Genomic DNA, 18,861 nt, shown 5'->3' with positions numbered 1-18,861 from the left:
TAGACAAAGTTTACAACGCGCCCTCCTCGAGCCATTTGACATCTCACATTGTCGGAACCGTCTTTCGGTTGGGCCTGGAATCGGGCTTCGACTGGAATTGATTGGGTTAGAGTCGCCACCGACCACTTTAAAATGAATTTAGGTGGGTCGGATACCATCTTACCTGATCTGCGTTGTACCAGAAACATGTCGAGTTCGGGAGTCGGTTACGGTTAAGGAAGGATTAGCACCCTTGAACCGCCCTTTCGGTACCAATTAATTTGTTGGTTGCCTTTAATTGCGAATATTAAAAATTTAAATTAAAATTTATAAATCTGATTCGAATTACTTACCCTTTGATCAGTTGGAATTACGACTGAAAGAATATGTTAGATAAAAATGTTAGATGATAAATAAAAATATCGAGTAAAAATTAACTAAATAATAAGGGGAAAAATAAAATAAATAAAATATAAAAGAAATGAAAAAAAAGGCTAAGGTTTGAAATTAAAAAATGTTAAGAAGATAAAATAAAAATTAAAAAAGTAAATAAATAAATAAAAGGGCCAAAATGAATTAAATTGGACTTTGTGGACTGAAATTGATACTAAAAAATGAACTGCAAAAAAACAAAATTAGAGGGTTAATTCACAAAGTATAAACAGAGACCAAATTGAAAGAAATAAAAACATAACTCCAAAACTACAAATTAGGAACTCTTAAATGACTTGTGTTCTAATTAACCCAAAAATTATATTAAACTAAATAAAACCCTTGATTCTCACGTGAATTCATTTGGCCTTTTGTTCTTTCTTTTCATTTTCAGACACCAAATTCTTATCATGAACTTTTGATGGAAATGACGTAAAGCAAAGCAAAAAAAAAAAACTTAGATCACAGTCATACATTCTCACTAAAAAGCTGAAATATTTTATGAATTGAAACAACAGCATTGAAGCAGTAAATATAAAAGAACAATCCTCCTCAATTCAAGCACTCGGTATCAAAGGGCATCACAGGCATTTGTCTATGAGGGGAGATTAGAGAATTACCCAATTATGAAGCAAATAGACAAAGTAATCAATCATCTCCGCTGAGGACTCGAACTTTTTTCGACCAAGCCGTATAGGACCCGACTCGGGTAAGTCCGACTTGTTCTCAAGAATTTCGTCATCTACGGACTTTTCCAGCTTCTATATTTTGGATGCATTGTCGGTTTCTTCGCCATCTTCTTCTCTCGCGCGCTTGAATTTGGAGTCCCCGTTGGCGTCGGCCTTGGCATTGGGGTTTTGGTCGGATGAATTGATGGTTTCAAGATCCATGTCTTCAATTGGTGGGTGGGCTCCGACGATGGCTCTTTCTCTGCCATTGAAGAATGCTAAAATCTTCAACCCTAAAAGGTTTAGAGACAGTGAAGCATTTTTCTGGTTTTCCATGGGATTTTGAAGCACTTTTCTTCCGCCAGCCCCCAAGAGAGTTGAGCCCACCCTCCCCTTTTATAATGTGTGCAAGGACTATAAATGGAGAATAATTGATGGAATCCAGAGTGAAGCGGGAAAAATGGCAGCAGTTTTAGTTAGTGGGGTAGTGGTATAGTTGTGATACGTGGGGTTAAACATGGTTGTTGGGTATTGATTGAGTGAGTGAGGTAACAGTGGGGTAGTATATGGGACCTATAAAAGAAATAATAATAATAATAAAATAAATAATACAATAAAATATTTTAATAGACCCGGACAAAAATGAGTGTCTACAGCTGCCCCTCTTTGCACATTTTTGTGTTAACAAGAATAGGGCAAAGAAAAAAAACAATCAGTTTTTGTCCGGTTCTCTCAAATGTGATTGGGCTTCCTGGAATTGGGCCTTTGTCTTCTTCTCGGTTTAAAGATTTCGGCTTGAAATTCTTCCAGAAAGTAGTTCCTCTCTATCATCGAGCTTAATGAAATCAAACTCGTCAGTTAACATATAGCCCTTATCGCCTTGAGCTATGTTGTATGTTTGATTTGCCTCTGAGTTGAATATAATCGAACTCGAAGGTCTTTGGTTGGCAGATAACCTTTTTTGCCTTGAGCTATGTTGCAAATGATGTGCCTTGGAGCTAAGCGTAGTCAAACTCGAAGGTCTTTGTTGACAGATAATCCTTCTCTAAGTTGGATATCCTTCGTCGTGAAGTTGAAATCCAATCTAAAGATAGATGATGCTTGTGTGCACGATTCCCTTCATCGTGAAGTTGAAACCGCGGGTGGCCCCTTCGTCCTGAAGTTGAGCCTGAAATTGGATATCCTTCGTCGTGAAGTTGAAATCCAAGTAAGTAGCATTGTTCCGAGTCCAATATCCTCCGTCGTGAAGTTGAAATTGGCTCTGGAATCGGGAAATCATTTGTTGACAACCAGCGGTCCCTTCGTCGTGAAGTTGAACTTGTGTTGTCTGGAGTCCAATATCCTTCGTTGTGAAGTTGAAATTGGCTCTGAAATTGAGAAATGTTTGTTGACAACCAGCGGTCCCTTCGTTGTGAAGTTGAACATACGTTGTCTGGAGTCCAATATCCTTCGTTGTGAAGTTGAAATTGGCTCTGATATTGGGAAATTGTTTGTTGACAACCAGCGGTCCCTTCGTCGTGAAGTTGAACATACGTTGTCTGGAGTCCAATATCCTTCGCTGTGAAGTTGAAATTGGCTCTGAAATTGAGAAGTTGTTTGTTGACAACCAGCGGTCCCTTCGTCGTGAAGTTGAACATGCGTTGTCTGGAGTCCAATATCCTTCGTTGTGAAGTTGAAATTGGCTCTGATATTGAGAAGTTGTTCGTTGACAACCAGCGGTCCCTTCGTCGTGAAGTTGAACATACGTTGTCTGGAGTCCAATATCCTTCGTTGTGAAGTTGAAATTGGCTCTGATATTGAGAAGTTGTTTGTTGACAACCAGCGGTCCCTTCGTCGTGAAGTTGAACATACGTTGTCTGGAGTCCAATATCCTTCGCTGTGAAGTTGAAATTGGCTCTGAAATTGAGAAGTTGTTTGTTGACAACCAGCGGTCCCTTCGTCGTGAAGTTGAACTTGCGTTGTCTTGAGTCCAATATCCTTCGCTGTGAAGTTGAAATTGGCTCTGAAATTGGGAAATTGTTTATTGACAACCAGCGGTCCCTTCGTCGTGAAGTTGAACTTGCGTTGTCTGGAGTCCCATATCCTTCGCTGTGAAGTTGAAATTGGCTCTGAAATTGGGAAGTTGTTTGTTGAAAGACAACTTTTCTTGACTTAAGCTGTGCTGTAAATTTCCTTTAAATGAATGATGGCCCCTTTCGCCAAATTTTGTGAGCCGGATATCTTCCATCGTGGAATTGAAATCTGGCTTGAAAGTGTTAACTGGAAACATGCTGCTCATGGTTGAGTTGAGTCGAACTTGATTTGTTTTGAACTGGTTTTCGAATCTATCTGAAATTGGTTCTGAGATGTCAAGTCGGTTGAGGTGTAGCTTCTTACTGCCGAGTTAAGCAACCACCCTTCCTTCTTTGAAGGCGCTTGAGAATCGAGTATCCTTCATCCTGAAGTCAAAACTTGACTCTAAAAGCTGCAAAAACATGTATGCTAACATGATGAATGTGATGCACCTAAGTATGTCTAAGATACATGCAATATATATGAATTATGTGTTATCTCCTGGATGGAGTCTCGTGCTTTATCTGTCAATGAGGTCCTTAGAATCGATCGTGCCCCACTATCTTCTCGAGCTTTGGCTTTACAGATCTTTCAAATCTGAGACTACTCTGTTTGAAAATGTTTTTCTCATTTTCTTGTTTTAGGAGAAAAATGTTGAAAAATATTGTTGACAATTGACTCAAATTGTAAACGTGAGTTCAAAAATATCAAAGGAATCAAGAGCTCTTTTAATGCTTTTAGAGTCACAGCTCTTTGACAAATGTTCAAATGGATGAGTTGGCCTTAGGTTGGCCTCCTTTCTAAGGTTTTGGTAACCCAAAATGTCATGTTTTTAAATATCGCAACATGTTTTGGTATTTCAATTGGGTGCGGACAAAATGACGCAACTAGCATGATTACTTACTAGACCTTTTATTTCGGTCCTCTGAAATCTTCCATTTGTTCAAGCTTTGTAGGCTCCTCTAACGAAGGCAGTGTAAAAAATATCGGTCTAAAAATGAAATTCTTGAGTGCTCGTGTGTAGTTGACTATAACAGGTGTTCCTTAACTCCCTTAGTCCATTTTACCGAAAATTTCTTGCTTAGATAAATTCGATTTAATTTGCCGTTATCTGGCTAGCTGAATCCATAAAGCCGGGGCGTTTAACCAATTGCTTTAGAGGGACAACTTAATATTATAATCACAGTTATCAAGTTAACTGAAGGGTTCATCTCATCACAGAGTCTTCAGCCTGACAAGAGCAGTGGAGCAAACACCGAATTGCCAAGTGTCCGAGCAATGTCATGGTTTGAACGTAATCTACTCATAAGGCCAGGGCTTTCAAGTTTCCTCTATAACCAATTTCCTTAGCGGAATAGCTCAGTTTTTACGGATTTAATTTCCTAAGATTGTCAAGAAGAACCTGTTATAGCCTAGGTGTTTTTTTGAAAGTCAAGGAATCTCATCTTTAGAGTTCAATTTTCAAGCAATGACCTAAACTGGATTCACCTACTCGACTCTTTCATTTGTAAAGATCATCATCGTCATTGAACGTCTTAAATAAAAAACATAGTAATTGTCATATGCAAATGATGCCCCATGGTGTCCGCACCTTATGAAAGGAAAAGGGTATATTGGTTAATTACAAGAGCAGGGTATGGTGTTTGAGGGTTTATTCTGGATAAGGTCAAAGTCCTTGTTTTAAATCATGTTACTTTGTCAAAGATCCGTAACTTTGAACCATTAACAGAGTTTCTTAATTCAAATGATATTCAAAGAATTGCAAGTTTGTAAATGTGATTTATTGCTCGCCATCATTAAAGCAACATAAATTTATTTAAAAGTCCTTGCAAAAACTTGAGAAAAGAATGAAAAAAACAAATCCAAACAGAATGGCTCAAATGATGAAATGATATGCCTCACTTGGATGCCCCCAAGTTATTGAAGTCGATCCGATTCTTGTTACGTATTTTCTGTATGATTCTCTTGATGGTGGAGTAATTCTCGATAGTGCACCCTGGGACTCCGCTATGATTTTCGCAATGAGCGTTCTCATCATACCACCTGGTGTACGGGGCTTCATGGACACCACGTGTGCATCAAACAACTGTTGGTAAAGCTTTATATGTCATAGGATCGGAATGTTCTCATTTTTATGAGAAATGTGAATGTAATGAAAAAAAAGGAATCATAATGCGAATGTAAAGAAAAATAACAAAATGCACAATATGTCTGAATGTATGATGCATGAAATGTTCGAGGCATTGATCCGAAAATGTGCCTATTATTCTGAATAATCCTTATTGGGGACAAAAATGTTACGTCTAAAGAGACAAAAAACTTTTTTGATGGTATAGATCCTGCACAGCCTCTGGAAAGTGATTCGTCTTCCGCTTTTTCACCGGTTGAATATCTTGTCGAACCATTCCAGTTTCTTTGGCTAAACTTGTGCGGGTAACGAGTTGCTTGCCCCAAAAAAGGTCTCGAATGACTGCATCTCCGGCCTTCGCTCTATGCCGAGCTCGTTCCAAACGAAAGTTCCATTGGAGCCCTCAATCCGATGTTTATCGACCTGATCTTGGAATTCATCAATAATGGTCTCCGACTTAGCTAGGGTTCACCATCTTGTTCTCGTAATTTTCGAAAGGACTCTCGGGTCAGTAATCATTCCTCGTCTTGCCCCTGCAACTTTTGCCTCCGAGTATTCTTTGACCACGGCTGGGCTTCTGAGCTTTTATCTCTTTGTATTATAATCCCTTTGTCCATTAATGCAGATTATTCATGTTTAACAAACACATTTTTGGTGGATCAACACCTCGTTTTAAATGATGCGAATGATGAAAACAAAATGAGATAGAACAAAAATAAAGGGGTTAGTGAGGTAAATCAAATAAAAAATAAAAATCCTACCCCACATGATAATCTACCAGAACATGCTTAATTCCTACACAGACATGATTTCTATCCCGCATGCTAAATCCTAGCCGCATATTTGTCTAGTTCGCATGCTTTGAACAGAAAATAAAGCAGGAAACAAAGCATCCTAGGGTTTGGAATGAGGTCTTGGGGTGAGCTCTAATTCCCTGCACTCTCCCGGTTTAGGTTCTAAAAAGGTACTCGAGTTCTCCTTGCCGGTGCCCCCTTGGGCTTGCCAGACCCTTAGTCCTAAGCCTATTACAAGCTTGTGTGGACTAAGTTAAACTCGAGAGGACACATTCCCTTATGCCCGCACGGTGAATAAATTCACACGAAGACATAAGGTATATGAATCCCGAAGGCTACTTGCTAGGCATATGCGGTGAATAAATTCACACGAATGCGTCGCTTTCACCCCCACTTAAAACGGGTTTGGAGCTCGGGTTTAGAGCTTAGAGATGACAATTTTGAAAAAAATCTGAAATCATTAAAAAACGTTAGTACAACTATTTTTGAAAATAATCAAAGGTAAATAATTAGAATCAAATAACAAATTAAAATTTAGACTTGTAATTTTCGCTAAAAAAGTCAACCGGAAATTAATTTCGGCCTGACTCACTTACCTGTCCCCAGCAGAGTCGCCAAGCTGTCGGAACCGTCTTTCGGTTGGGCCTGGAATCGGGCTTCGACTGGAATTGATTGGGTTAGAGTCGCCACCGACCACTTTAAAATGAATTTAGGTGGGTCGGATACCATCTTACCTGATCTGCGTTGTACCAGAAACATGTCGAGTTCGGGAGTCGGTTACGGTTAAGGAAGGATTAGCACCCTTGAACCGCCCTTTCGGTACCAATTAATTTGTTGGTTGCCTTTAATTGCGAATATTAAAAATTTAAATTAAAATTTATAAATCTGATTCGAATTACTTACCCTTTGATCAGTTGGAATTACGACTGAAAGAATATGTTAGATAAAAATGTTAGATGATAAATAAAAATATCGAGTAAAAATTAACTAAATAATAAGGGGAAAATAAAATAAATAAAATATAAAAGAAATGAAAAAAAAAGGCTAAGGTTTGAAATTAAAAATGTTAAGAAGATAAAATAAAAATTAAAAAAAGTAAATAAATAAATAAAAGGGCCAAAATGAATTAAATTGGACTTTGTGGACTGAAATGATACTAAAAAATGAACTGCAAAAAAACAAAATTAGAGGGTTAATTCACAAAGTATAAACAGAGACCAAATTGAAAGAAATAAAAACATAACTCCAAAACTACAAATTAGGAACTCTTAAATGACTTGTGTTCTAATTAACCCAAAATTATTAAACTAAATAAAACCCTTGATTCTCACGTGAATTCATTTGGCCTTTTGTTCTTTCTTTTCATTTCAGACACCAAATTCTTATCATGAACTTTTGATGGAAATGACGTAAAGCAAAGCAAAAAAAAAAACTTAGATCACAGTCATACATTCTCACTAAAAAGCTGAAATATTTTATGAATTGAAACAACAGCATTGAAGCAGTAAATATAAAAGAACAATCCTCCTCAATTCAAGCACTCGGTATCAAAGGGCATCACAGGCATTTGTCTATGAGGGGAGATTAGAGAATTACCCAATTATGAAGCAAATAGACAAAGTAATCAATCATCTCCGCTGAGGACTCGAACTTTTTTCGACCAAGCCGTATAGGACCCGACTCGGGTAAGTCCGACTTGTTCTCAAGAATTTCGTCATCTACGGACTTTTCCAGCTTCTATATTTTGGATGCATTGTCGGTTTCTTCGCCATCTTCTTCTCTCGCGCGCTTGAATTGGAGTCCCGTTGGCGTCGGCCTTGGCATTGGGGTTTTGGTCGGATGAATTGATGGTTTCAAGATCCATGTCTTCAATTGGTGGGTGGGCTCCGACGATGGCTCTTTCTCTGCCATTGAAGAATGCTAAAATCTTCAACCCTAAAAGGTTTAGAGACAGTGAAGCATTTTTCTGGTTTTCCATGGGATTTTGAAGCACTTTTCTTCCGCCAGCCCCCAAGAGAGTTGAGCCCACCCTCCCCTTTTATAATGTGTGCAAGGACTATAAATGGAGAATAATTGATGGAATCCAGAGTGAAGCGGGAAAAATGGCAGCAGTTTTAGTTAGTGGGGTAGTGGTATAGTTGTGATACGTGGGGTTAAACATGGTTGTTGGGTATTGATTGAGTGAGTGAGGTAACAGTGGGGTAGTATATGGGACCTATAAAAGAAATAATAATAATAATAAATTAAATAATACAATAAAATATTTTAATAGACCCGGACAAAAATGAGTGTCTACACACATAAATCGTAGTGATCCCAAATATCTTTGTTTCGAGTGTGTTCGATCACTCTCACGACTTCAAGGTTTCCCCCGACAGAAGATTCAGCAGTGTTACTCATGATGAATAAAAAATTACAAAACTAAGATTTGAGAGATGTTTAAGTGTTGTGTAATAAGATTTGAGAAAGTTGTAATCAACCAAATACATCCACAACCTATTTATACATGTTTAGGGTGGTAAAATGGTAATTTTTTAAAGAAAAAAACGGTCAAAAACGGTCACAAACGGCTATATTAACAGCTAGTTTTTTAAACCCAGACCGGTTTTTTTTCGGATAAAAACCGGTTTTTTAACCGGTTTTTTCAAACCGGTTTTTTATCCGGTAAAAAAACCGGTCTAGGTTTTTTTTCTCCAAACCGGTTAAAATAACCGGTTTAAAAAAATCCGATCCGATTAAAAAAAACCGGTTTTTCCCAAAACCAGTTTCGGATATTTTTTTCGAATATTCGGATTTTTTGTGCACCCCTAGCTATAGTTATGCGGTTTCTGTTTCACTCATGTCTTGTGAAATTTTGGATTTAGGGTCCATCCACTCATTTTGTTCCAGACATCATCCAGTTTGTCGGCTTTTTTTATTATTATTCTGAAAAAGGGATGGATTTATGATCTTCCAGCTATTTCTTTCATCTTTCGACAAATTCAACCCTTACCTTCATCTCCTTGTTACTGATAAAACGTGCAACTGTGAAACTTACACTAATTCTGTTTAAAACATCAACTGTTCTGCATTGACGATTGTTAGATTATTTGGGTCATCAATCTGCCTGCTCAATTCAAAAGGCACTTTTAACTTTACACAAAAGTAACTACCAACGCCCCCATAGTCAGAGAAGAAAAACATCAACGACAAAGCTACGGTTTTCAAATCAACTTTTTGCTTTGACATGATAGTGAACAACATACTATTCTAAGCTCCCAACACTGCCCCTCATTCAAGGCCAATATTCCCTTTGAATGTGACTAAACAACAAAATATATAGAATAATATTGAACGTAATCAGTGCAGTTTATGTATCTTTTGAAAGCAACCAGCAGTTTCTTGGGGTAAAAGTGTAATAAAGAAAGCAAAAAGGATGATGAATTAATGATATTGCAACTGTAGTTAACATAAAGGCGGGATCTAGTATAAGAAAGCTGAATAAAAAATTTACTCCTTCCATCAGGAGCAATATCTACCTTTATCTTTCTTTTTTGTAGCTTTCCAGACATACAGAATCATCACATTTGACCCCGCCGATATTATCTAACATAAAACGTTTGAAATTCAAAACCAATATTGAATTACATTGAACCGGATTTCTCAAAAAGGATCCAAGGGCTGATTTTTACCTTTAACGTGCTGCTCCCCCTAGGAACAACCAACAGTATCAGAAGGCGTCTTGGATTGGATTATAACCCGAGCTCCTGAAGCAAGCCTGTTGAGGGAAATCACGAGTTTGTCAATCAATATGAAACAAGAAACATCACACGTAAAAATAATTTTTGATCTTCCACATTGAAAGTTCTAGTGGAGGAATTCATACTTAACTTTCTTCGATTTTTATCACCTGCTCCTCTTCTCTGAATGAATCCAACCTTTTTGATTGCTTTTGATTAACAACTGGCTCAGTTATTATTCTACTGCTACCAGCAGATGTGCTACTTGATACAGAGCGCGGGTTGTGAATCCCGTCAGAGGAGTTTCTTGGTTTATCAGAAATAGGAGATCTCATCGACTCACTCCTTGGCTGCTTGCTTATTGAAGCTTTGATAGAGCGGGGGATGCATTTTGTGTGACCTAAATTTGTCTCTTCTTTGTCTTCAGCTGATTCCAGCTCCTTACAAGACCTATAATTCAACTTAGTTTCATGGGTTTAGCATGAGCTACAAAAGAAATGTAGCTGAAGCTACATTATACATACAAAGCTCGATTCATTCTTAAAGAAGCCTAAACCAATCAGTCTATGATCCCAGTTCTAATCATAGTTATTACCTCAACTAAGAAATGCCTTTTGACATCAAAGATGCAAATATTACCTAGAGTATTCATTAAGCTTTCAAATTCTACATTGATGATTACAAACATACATGGAGGAGGATCTTTATATGTGAGGCATCCTAAATAGAATTAAAGAAGAATCTAGTTGCCATGAAAAAATATCTCCACATGATTGAAGCACAAAAGAATTAGTTTAATGCATGGGCTTTGCTACATTCATAGGCATTCAGACTCTACAATATAAAAGGTCTAAAGATCTGATCTGAAGCACTTGGATTGAATCTTATTGTGCTAAGCTCATAGTTGTTTTGAACTATGTTAGCATTGCCATACTCTATTACTGAGTGGTTTCAAGTGTCAACAATTATGAGCACATTTGACCTTTAAAATGCTTTGTATTTAGTATCAAAGTAATTCATTCATTTAATGTCCTAATAACTAACGAAATAGAATGAAACACAAGCTTACCTTTCATCATTATATGAAGAAGACCGTTTCAGAGTAGTATGTCCTTCTGCTTCTTGTTTGAGCATTTTTGTCTCAATCAAGCTACCACTGAAATATTCTTTGTCTTCCATTTCAGGCCCATCAGCCTCGGATTCTGTGATAAGCAGTCAAGCTCCCCCAACATGATTGAATTAGAGAACAATGGTGATGAAAATTTCGAATGAGAAAACCTAGGCCTGTAGATTGGAACAAGGCCAAAACTATGGTCTTTCACAGATATCGACCCACATGAGATCAACTGCATCAACATGCTTGTTGCCTTGAGCCTAGCATTGGTTGGCATTCGGATATCTTCCTCTTCAAGAATCCTAAAACTATTGATTTTACTTGCATCTGCTCGGATTAGAGATTCCAAAGTTTCAGTTTTCCCTCCAGTAGATGATGAACTAGAAGTGGACGGTGGAGAAACTGGATTCCTGCATATCTCTGAATTATCTTTCAAACAAGGATTAGGGATCTGGTTCTGGAAATTCACATTGCCTACGGGTTCTATTGACCCATCATCAGTTGAAACACCCCTTGTACAAGTTTCCCGTGTCTTAGGTCTGTCTGTGTTTTCCTCAGTCTGTGTTGAAGCATCTGCTAATCCATCACTCTTACAAACCTTATACTCCGTCAAACTAAGGGAACAACCCAAGAAAAATTCTTTCCATATCTAGAGTCTGGTGACGCACCAGAAGAGCCAGGAGTTGGACGGTTAACTGGAGAAGAGAGTTCATCATCCTGAGAATTTTTTGTTCTCTTCTCATTCATACTGGAAGATGACGAAGAATCATCTTGACTTCTAGAAGAAGATGGTGGTTCAGGTAATTGCTTCAGATTCTGCAATCTACTGCTATTCCCGACCGGACTAAAGTGATCTGAACACAAAATTCACTAGCATTAACCCTTTAGGCTTACATTTCCTCTTCCCCCCCCCCCCACAATTAAATCTAATAAAAGTAAATCATAAAATGATATTAACCTGAGTTAGATTCTTCAAATAGTTCGGAGCCCTTGAGAACGTATTCATTTCCATGTGCAGGAAGTATTAAATCATCTTCAGAAAGATCATGCCATACAAATCCATTCCTATAGCTTCTGCAACAATTAATACCCAAAAACTATGTCTTTAAAGGATTGTCTCCCTATTAATTTCCCACGGTTTCTCAGCAACCAACCAGCATTTAATTTTTTGTTACCTCTTGCAAGACCAAGAATACATTGATGACATTCCTCTACCTCTAAGATTATTAAGCCTCTCAATCACATCTACACAGCACAAAATACGAAAAAAAATCAATCAAGATTTTTTTTAAATGAATGAACAAATTTGGAAGTTTAATTCAAATTACCTCTGAGATAGAGTCCATCAGGAGAAGAGAGAGCAACTTCGATGAAATGAGGATGCTCGAGCTGGCGATTTCTACAGAGATAATAAACAACCGGAACCTTCCGGTTATGCTGATAGTACTTGGGCGATTTCTCAGTCCAAACTTTAGCTCTCTCCGGACTCACTTGCCTATATTCTTCATTCTCGTCTCCATTAAAAGCCCTAAACCAAGCTGCATTAAATCTCTAAATCACTTTTTAAAAAAAAAATTCGAGTTTTGCTTCTTTTTAGAAAATCAGATCTGTGACGTGAATGAACCAAACAAAAGAGAGAGAAAACAAAGGGTTTGTAAGGCTGAAAAAGGGGAGTTAAAAAAATAGAAAATCCGTAACGGAGAAGGAGCCTTCTTGTAAAAAGAAGAGGGAAAGAGGGAACCATTTTTCGTTTCTTTCTTCTACGGAGGGAAAGCCACAGAAGGGAAAGGTGCGAACTAATGCCAAAAATTGTTGATTGGATGGATGGTAGTTGAAATGAAGGAGAAAGGGAAATGGGAAGAAAATTGTAGGGGGAAAACTACAGGGGGTGAAAGCCTGAGGAAGAGGACTCGGCTTCTTTGGCTGCTTTCGACTGTTTTTGGCCGATTCTTGGCAGTTTGACTGCGTGACCCTTACTTTTCTTTTTTTTATCGGAGCTTTTTTGACTTTCTTCGGTCAGGCACGCAGTCGAGCAATCGGGCTCTTTTATACTATTGGTTTTAAAGTAGGTTTAACAGCGAAGAGAAGAATAAAGAAGAAGATGCGAGTAAACATCAGATCATTTTAGATTAGAAAAAAAACATGGTACCTTTTGAATTAGTTTCTACGCTTTAAAGTCTAAAGCAAGGATTTAAATAGAGATTCCTTATTGAAATAGTGGTTGATATAAAATGATAGTACTGTAGTTAAAATTATTATTATATGATTGTAATTAGGCATGATAATTTCACTTACATGCAACGACGATTCAATTCTATCGGATTGGAATTTAAAAAAAAAAAATTCAGGTTAGATTTTTTAAGGAGTGAAGTTAAGTTAGGTTCGGGTAGAGGGTGAAAAAATTCCGACCCAACCCGAGGATAATAATATAATTTTTTAAATTTTTATTATTTTTTAATTAAATTATTAATTTATATCGAGTCGAGTCAAGTCGGATCGGATCGGATTTATACTCTAAAAATCAAATTGAATTAGAGTCGATGAAAGATATATATTTTTCGGGTCGAATCGGATTAGATGTACGATATAAAATTTTCAAACTGTGTCGGGTTTGGATGGAGGATGCATATTTTTAAATCGAGTTAGGTTAACCAAAAATCTGATCCTAACCAGACCTATTGTCATTCCTAATTGCAATATACAAAAAATACTATCACATAAATTTAAATCACTAGTTCAAATGATAATATCACTATAAAATATCTATTGTTATCAAAATTGTAATAAACGTAAAGTAACAAAAACATGATCGGTATCGTAACTGTAATTTAGTTCAAATGATAATATCACATAAATTTAACCATTTTATATGTTCAATCGTTTATTCAGTAATATGTATCATTTTTAATTTTTTTAATTAGATACAAAGTAATATGTATTCAAAATCTTTTTAAATTATCAATTTTTTTCTTAACTACACGGACAACCCATTATTTCGTCAACATAATTAACCCCCTAAATCTACCTAATTAACCCATAATTTCCCCATGTCATGTTGAACCCTAGATTAGGGGTGTTTATTTTTCGGTTTTAATCGAATTAATCGACCGAATCGAATTAGTTCGGTTAATTCGGTCGGCCACTGAATTAGTTCGATTGGTTAACGGTTAAGAAATTTTTTAGAATTCGATTAATGGTTAATTCGGATCGAAATCGGTTAATTAACCGAATTAACCGAAATTAAATTTTAAATTTTAAATATATTATATATAACATATGAGCTTAGTCCAAACCATTTAAAATTCAATTAATAATTTAAGATCCAATAACTTTTAAACCAAAATCAATATTAATTAATTAAAAAATCCATATAAATTTTTTATTTTATAATTATATATTATTTAAATTAATTGTAAATTGTTTTTTTAATTAAAAAATATTCAATTTTTATATAAATTAGAAAATTTTTAAAAAAATTTGGTTAGTTTTCAAATTAATCGAAATTTATTCGGTTCGGTTAATATTTTCAAAAAAAAAATTTGGTTCGATTAACGGTTAAAGAAAAAAAAAGTTCGATTAATTCGGTTAATGATAATTTGGTTCGATCGGCTACCGTTTTAACCGAATGAACACCCCTACCCTAGATCCAAGGACATTATATAGAAACAATAGAGAACCTTCTCAGTTTAACGACATATAACAGTATTTCAAATAACTAATACCTAATAAGATTCTATTTTGAGATGACTATCTAGTTCAGTTGGGAGAGCACAAGGTTTTTAACCTTGAGGTCGTGGGATCGTGTCTCACGGAGCGTATTTCATAATTCAGAGGTCTTCTACGGAAGCTGCTCTCAACCTGGTGTTGGGGGCAGTCTACTATCTAACATTCCCCTTACCCTATTACATAGGGGAACAAGGGACAACCATTTTAATAAGATTCCTTTTTAAAAACACATGTTTTTCAAATAAATCTTTGACTCATACACTCTTTCAGAGAAATATATGCACACATTACTGATAGAGTTGTTAACGGATAGGATTGGATTGAGTTTATTGCATTGAATTAATTGAAAACGTACACATTTTATAAATACAAATGTTCGAAATTATTAATTTTAAATAAACTTTTCTTTAACCTCAAAAATTATTTGATTGAATTTGGTAAGCTAACTTAGATCTAAACATGAGTCTCAAACAATATCTAAATTCTACGTGGACCACTTAGTCTACATTTTGTCATCCCATGTTTTTATCTTTTAAAATATTTATTCTATTTTTATTGTAATACTTGATAATTTATTACATTTTATTAGAGTAAACTGTTAAATTGATTATTTTATTTCATTTTAATTATGACGTAGTCACTTATTTCAGAATAATTAATATGTGATCACTTTTGTTTCATTTTAATTAAGACATAATCCCTTAACATAAAAAGTCATTAAACCATTAACCGGTTCATGACTTGACACATTAATAAAAGGATTAAATTTTATTGTAATCCTTGAACTTTAAGTAAAATATTAATTTGGGTCTTTTTGTAAATCAAAAGCATTTTAGGGACAGTTTTTCAATTACTCATTTTTTTTTCTTTTCTTCATCCTGCCAATTGCTGGACATTTCCTTCGGTCAACTACCTAAAAGAAAACGATCCGACTGAGGCAAGTAGAAAAGGATCGTTGCAAGTAACCTCTGATGATGGTATTGTAGATAAAAGCATCCGGCTGAGGCAATGTATCAAACAGGTGGAGGGCATAGTCAAAATCTCCATTTTTTCAATGGCACAGAACTTAATGAGTCGACCCATGGCATCATTATCGGAGGAAAGACCGAGTTTGGTGAGTTGGAAATGGTGTTACTAGAATTTAGCAATGGAGGAGCATGTTTCGAGACGTGGAGGAGATTGTCTCCGATATGCTTGAGTTTAACCATGGAAGAAAGACCTCTGTGACGGTCAAGTCGCCATGAAATGACGCCGCTCACTCTGCTTCTTCTTCAAACCATCTTTTTCTCTTTCGTTTCATTAAAACTAATCACCTAAAACTTAATTTTTTTTTTACAATTTTTCTCTTTGATTTGGAAGGAAAAGCTGAATTCCGTTCGTTGTTTTAACAACTAAGTCGATGCTCCTTACCGCTTCTCCTCCTCTTTGGATCTGAATCTCGGCTCTTTCACTGGCAGAAAGCTCAGCATTCAGCTTTTGAATTCTTGGGTCCTTGTTATTTTTCTTTTTTACATGCAGCTTCTCGTCTGGGTCTTCTTTTTTATGTGTGATGATCCGAAGGGAGTCGTAGAGTCCGCGAAGAAGATGGAACACAAGAACAAAGGCCGAGAATCGAATAAGGTCGAAAGAGAAGAGACGGCATCGAACGGTGCCATGGAAGAACTCCATTGCACATCTTCCTGTCAATCGGTGGAGGTTTCGAGAGGAGCTCACAAGCTGAACAAGGTACTCATCTTTTAGGTAGTTAAGGTCTTTCCCCATATCGACCTAATCCTTTGGTTCAATGGCCACTGCTGTTCACCGAAAGAAATGTCAGCAATTGGCAGGAAGAAGAAAAGAAAAAAAAAGGAGTAATTGATCCCTGAAACGTTTTAATTTACAAAACTACCCACAATTAATATTTTACTTAATTTTAGGGTTAAATAAATTTAACACTTTTATTAACGTGTCAAGTCATTAATCCGTTAATAGTTTAACGAGCATTTAAGTTTGAATGACTAAATTTTTAAAGATTGATACATTCGTCTTAATTAAAATTAAATAAAAGTGATCACACATTAAATTTTTTGAAAAGAGTAACCATACATTTATAAAATTGAAACAAAAGTGATTAATTCTACAATTTACTTATTATAAATTTATTTTTTATGCATTATAAATTATATATAATATATAAACTTAAAAAATGAGTTAATACAAGTGTGAATCTTCCATATCTAACCCATATTTCAAAAGGAACTTGTTTTTTTTATTCTTTCTAAAACCATTTTTATTTTAAAGTCGAAATTTCGAAGGGACATTCATACGTACCCTCGATGCTGACATGACATTAACAATTCCTTGAGGCGAAGGGTACTGCACCGCTACCCTTTCTTTTCCTTATTCAAAGCTTGTGTCGAACGGTACAATTATTAGCGGTCCGATCACTTTATTATGCATCTGTTTCAATGATTTGTATATATATTTTAAATTACGTTTTAAATCTATTATTTTATAATTTATCATACGTTCAAGTAATTAATTACTCCATTCAGACGAAAACAACCGACACATCGAAAGTGAGAGGTATCTGTCTGGCATCGGCGATAATGGTGGGAGTAACTGGTAAGGTGTTTGTTAGGATGGAAAATAAATACGAAGATGAGAATGTAATAATAATAATAAATTAATTTATGAAGTACATACACATTATTCGCCGCCCTATTTATTCTTCTTCCATTATATTATGTTGTTTCGACCGGATGCTAAGTAGTAATATGAAGGGTAAATTATAAATTTATTAATTTACTCACTGAATTTTATTCTTTCTTATTTTATTTATTATATTTATAATTTATAATTTTTAATTTAATAATTAAATTTTATATATTGAATTTTTTATAACTCAACTATCAAATTTTTAATTGTGTTATGACTTGACACTATTAAACTAGTTACTAACTGTTATATTCTAGAGGAGGACTCTGTGGGACATGACACCAAACTCTGCTATTAGGACGCCCTTGGGGGTGGTGCCTGTATCCGAAAAAATGAGGGAGGGAAGACTACGGTGGTTTGGGCATGTCCTTAGGCGACAACCGTCAGATACGGTCAGGAGGGTAGAGTTGATTACAGTCGACGATGCCAGAAGGAGAGGATGACCAAGGCGGAAGTGGGAAGACTGCTTGAGATTTGATTTGAAGGATTTAGCCCTTACCGAGGACATGACCTCTGATAGGAAAGTATGGAGACTTAAGACCAGGGTAGTCGAGTAGTGCGGGTCACAGTCATAGGTTTTAACATCTATGTTCTCTTTTTAATGCATTTGTAGTAATTTCCCTGACTTCTACTTTCTTCACGTTTATGTCATTGGTATTTCTGAAGGCTTAGATCTAGGGTAGCGGAGTAGTGTTGCATTAGTTTAGGTTTTAACACATTTGACTTTACTCATTCTCGTAGCTTACTATCGTTGACTTCTATGTATCATTCTCTTCATGTTTCCTCTTTTTAAATTTAGTCGGATCTTACGTTTCTGTCTATATTGCCGAGATTTTTATGCAGGGATTTATTCACAGGGATTACTTCCCATTAGAGACACGCATAAGAAGACTGCTTATAAGAATAAAAAAACGGTCAACTATGTATTTATTTATTTATACATGCATTGTATTTTATCTTTATTTGTATTTTTTTATAACTGCTGGAGGTCTTCCACGAAAGCTACCCTCAACCAGGCGTTGGGGGCAGCCTACTACCCTACCTCTCCCTTACCCCATTGCATATGGGAATAGGGTTTCATTGTTATTGTTGTTGTATTAGATTCAAACACAACAACAAGATCTTCATCTACTCCAACCATAACTTTTAATTCAGCCACAACAAGGCCAACCAAAATAACAAAATCAACAACCCCATGTTATATATGCTTTCATAATCTGGGAATTGAATGCACCGCTGTCAACTACGTCAGACCATCGTGAACCACCACGAATCACTTCCGAGCATTTTGAACTTGACTGAACAAAAGCTAGAACCGCCAAGGATCTTCTAAGCACTCGGAAACCTCACTAGATGGAATAAATTTCCAACTCTCTAAATGTGGAAATGTTTTGAATGTTTTTTTGGTGCTTGGGGATCTTGGCTCCTTCTCATATTTATAGTGTGGTTTGGCCATCAAAAACCACCCAAATTTAATGTCATATCCCATGTCCATAAAAAATGATGGTCTATGAACCACTTTAGGCAACAGTTTCATTAACTGCTTATAGTA

At 36.1% G+C, this 18,861-nt stretch overlaps 1 pseudogene; it reads right to left on the bottom strand.

Moving 5' to 3' along the window:
* Nucleotides 1-9,407: 9,407 nt before the first annotated feature.
* On the bottom strand, nt 9,408-12,445 carry LOC120179168 (annotated as a pseudogene).
* Nucleotides 12,446-18,861: the final 6,416 nt, after the last annotated feature.

The sequence above is a fragment of the Hibiscus syriacus genome, unplaced genomic scaffold, assembly GCF_006381635.1.
Source record: "Hibiscus syriacus cultivar Baekdansim isolate YM2019G1 unplaced genomic scaffold, ASM638163v2 tig00112407_pilon, whole genome shotgun sequence".
NCBI classification, from domain to species: domain Eukaryota; kingdom Viridiplantae; phylum Streptophyta; class Magnoliopsida; order Malvales; family Malvaceae; genus Hibiscus; species Hibiscus syriacus.
Note: the sequence above shows the minus strand (reverse complement) of the source record. Positions and strands in the feature narration are given on the sequence as shown.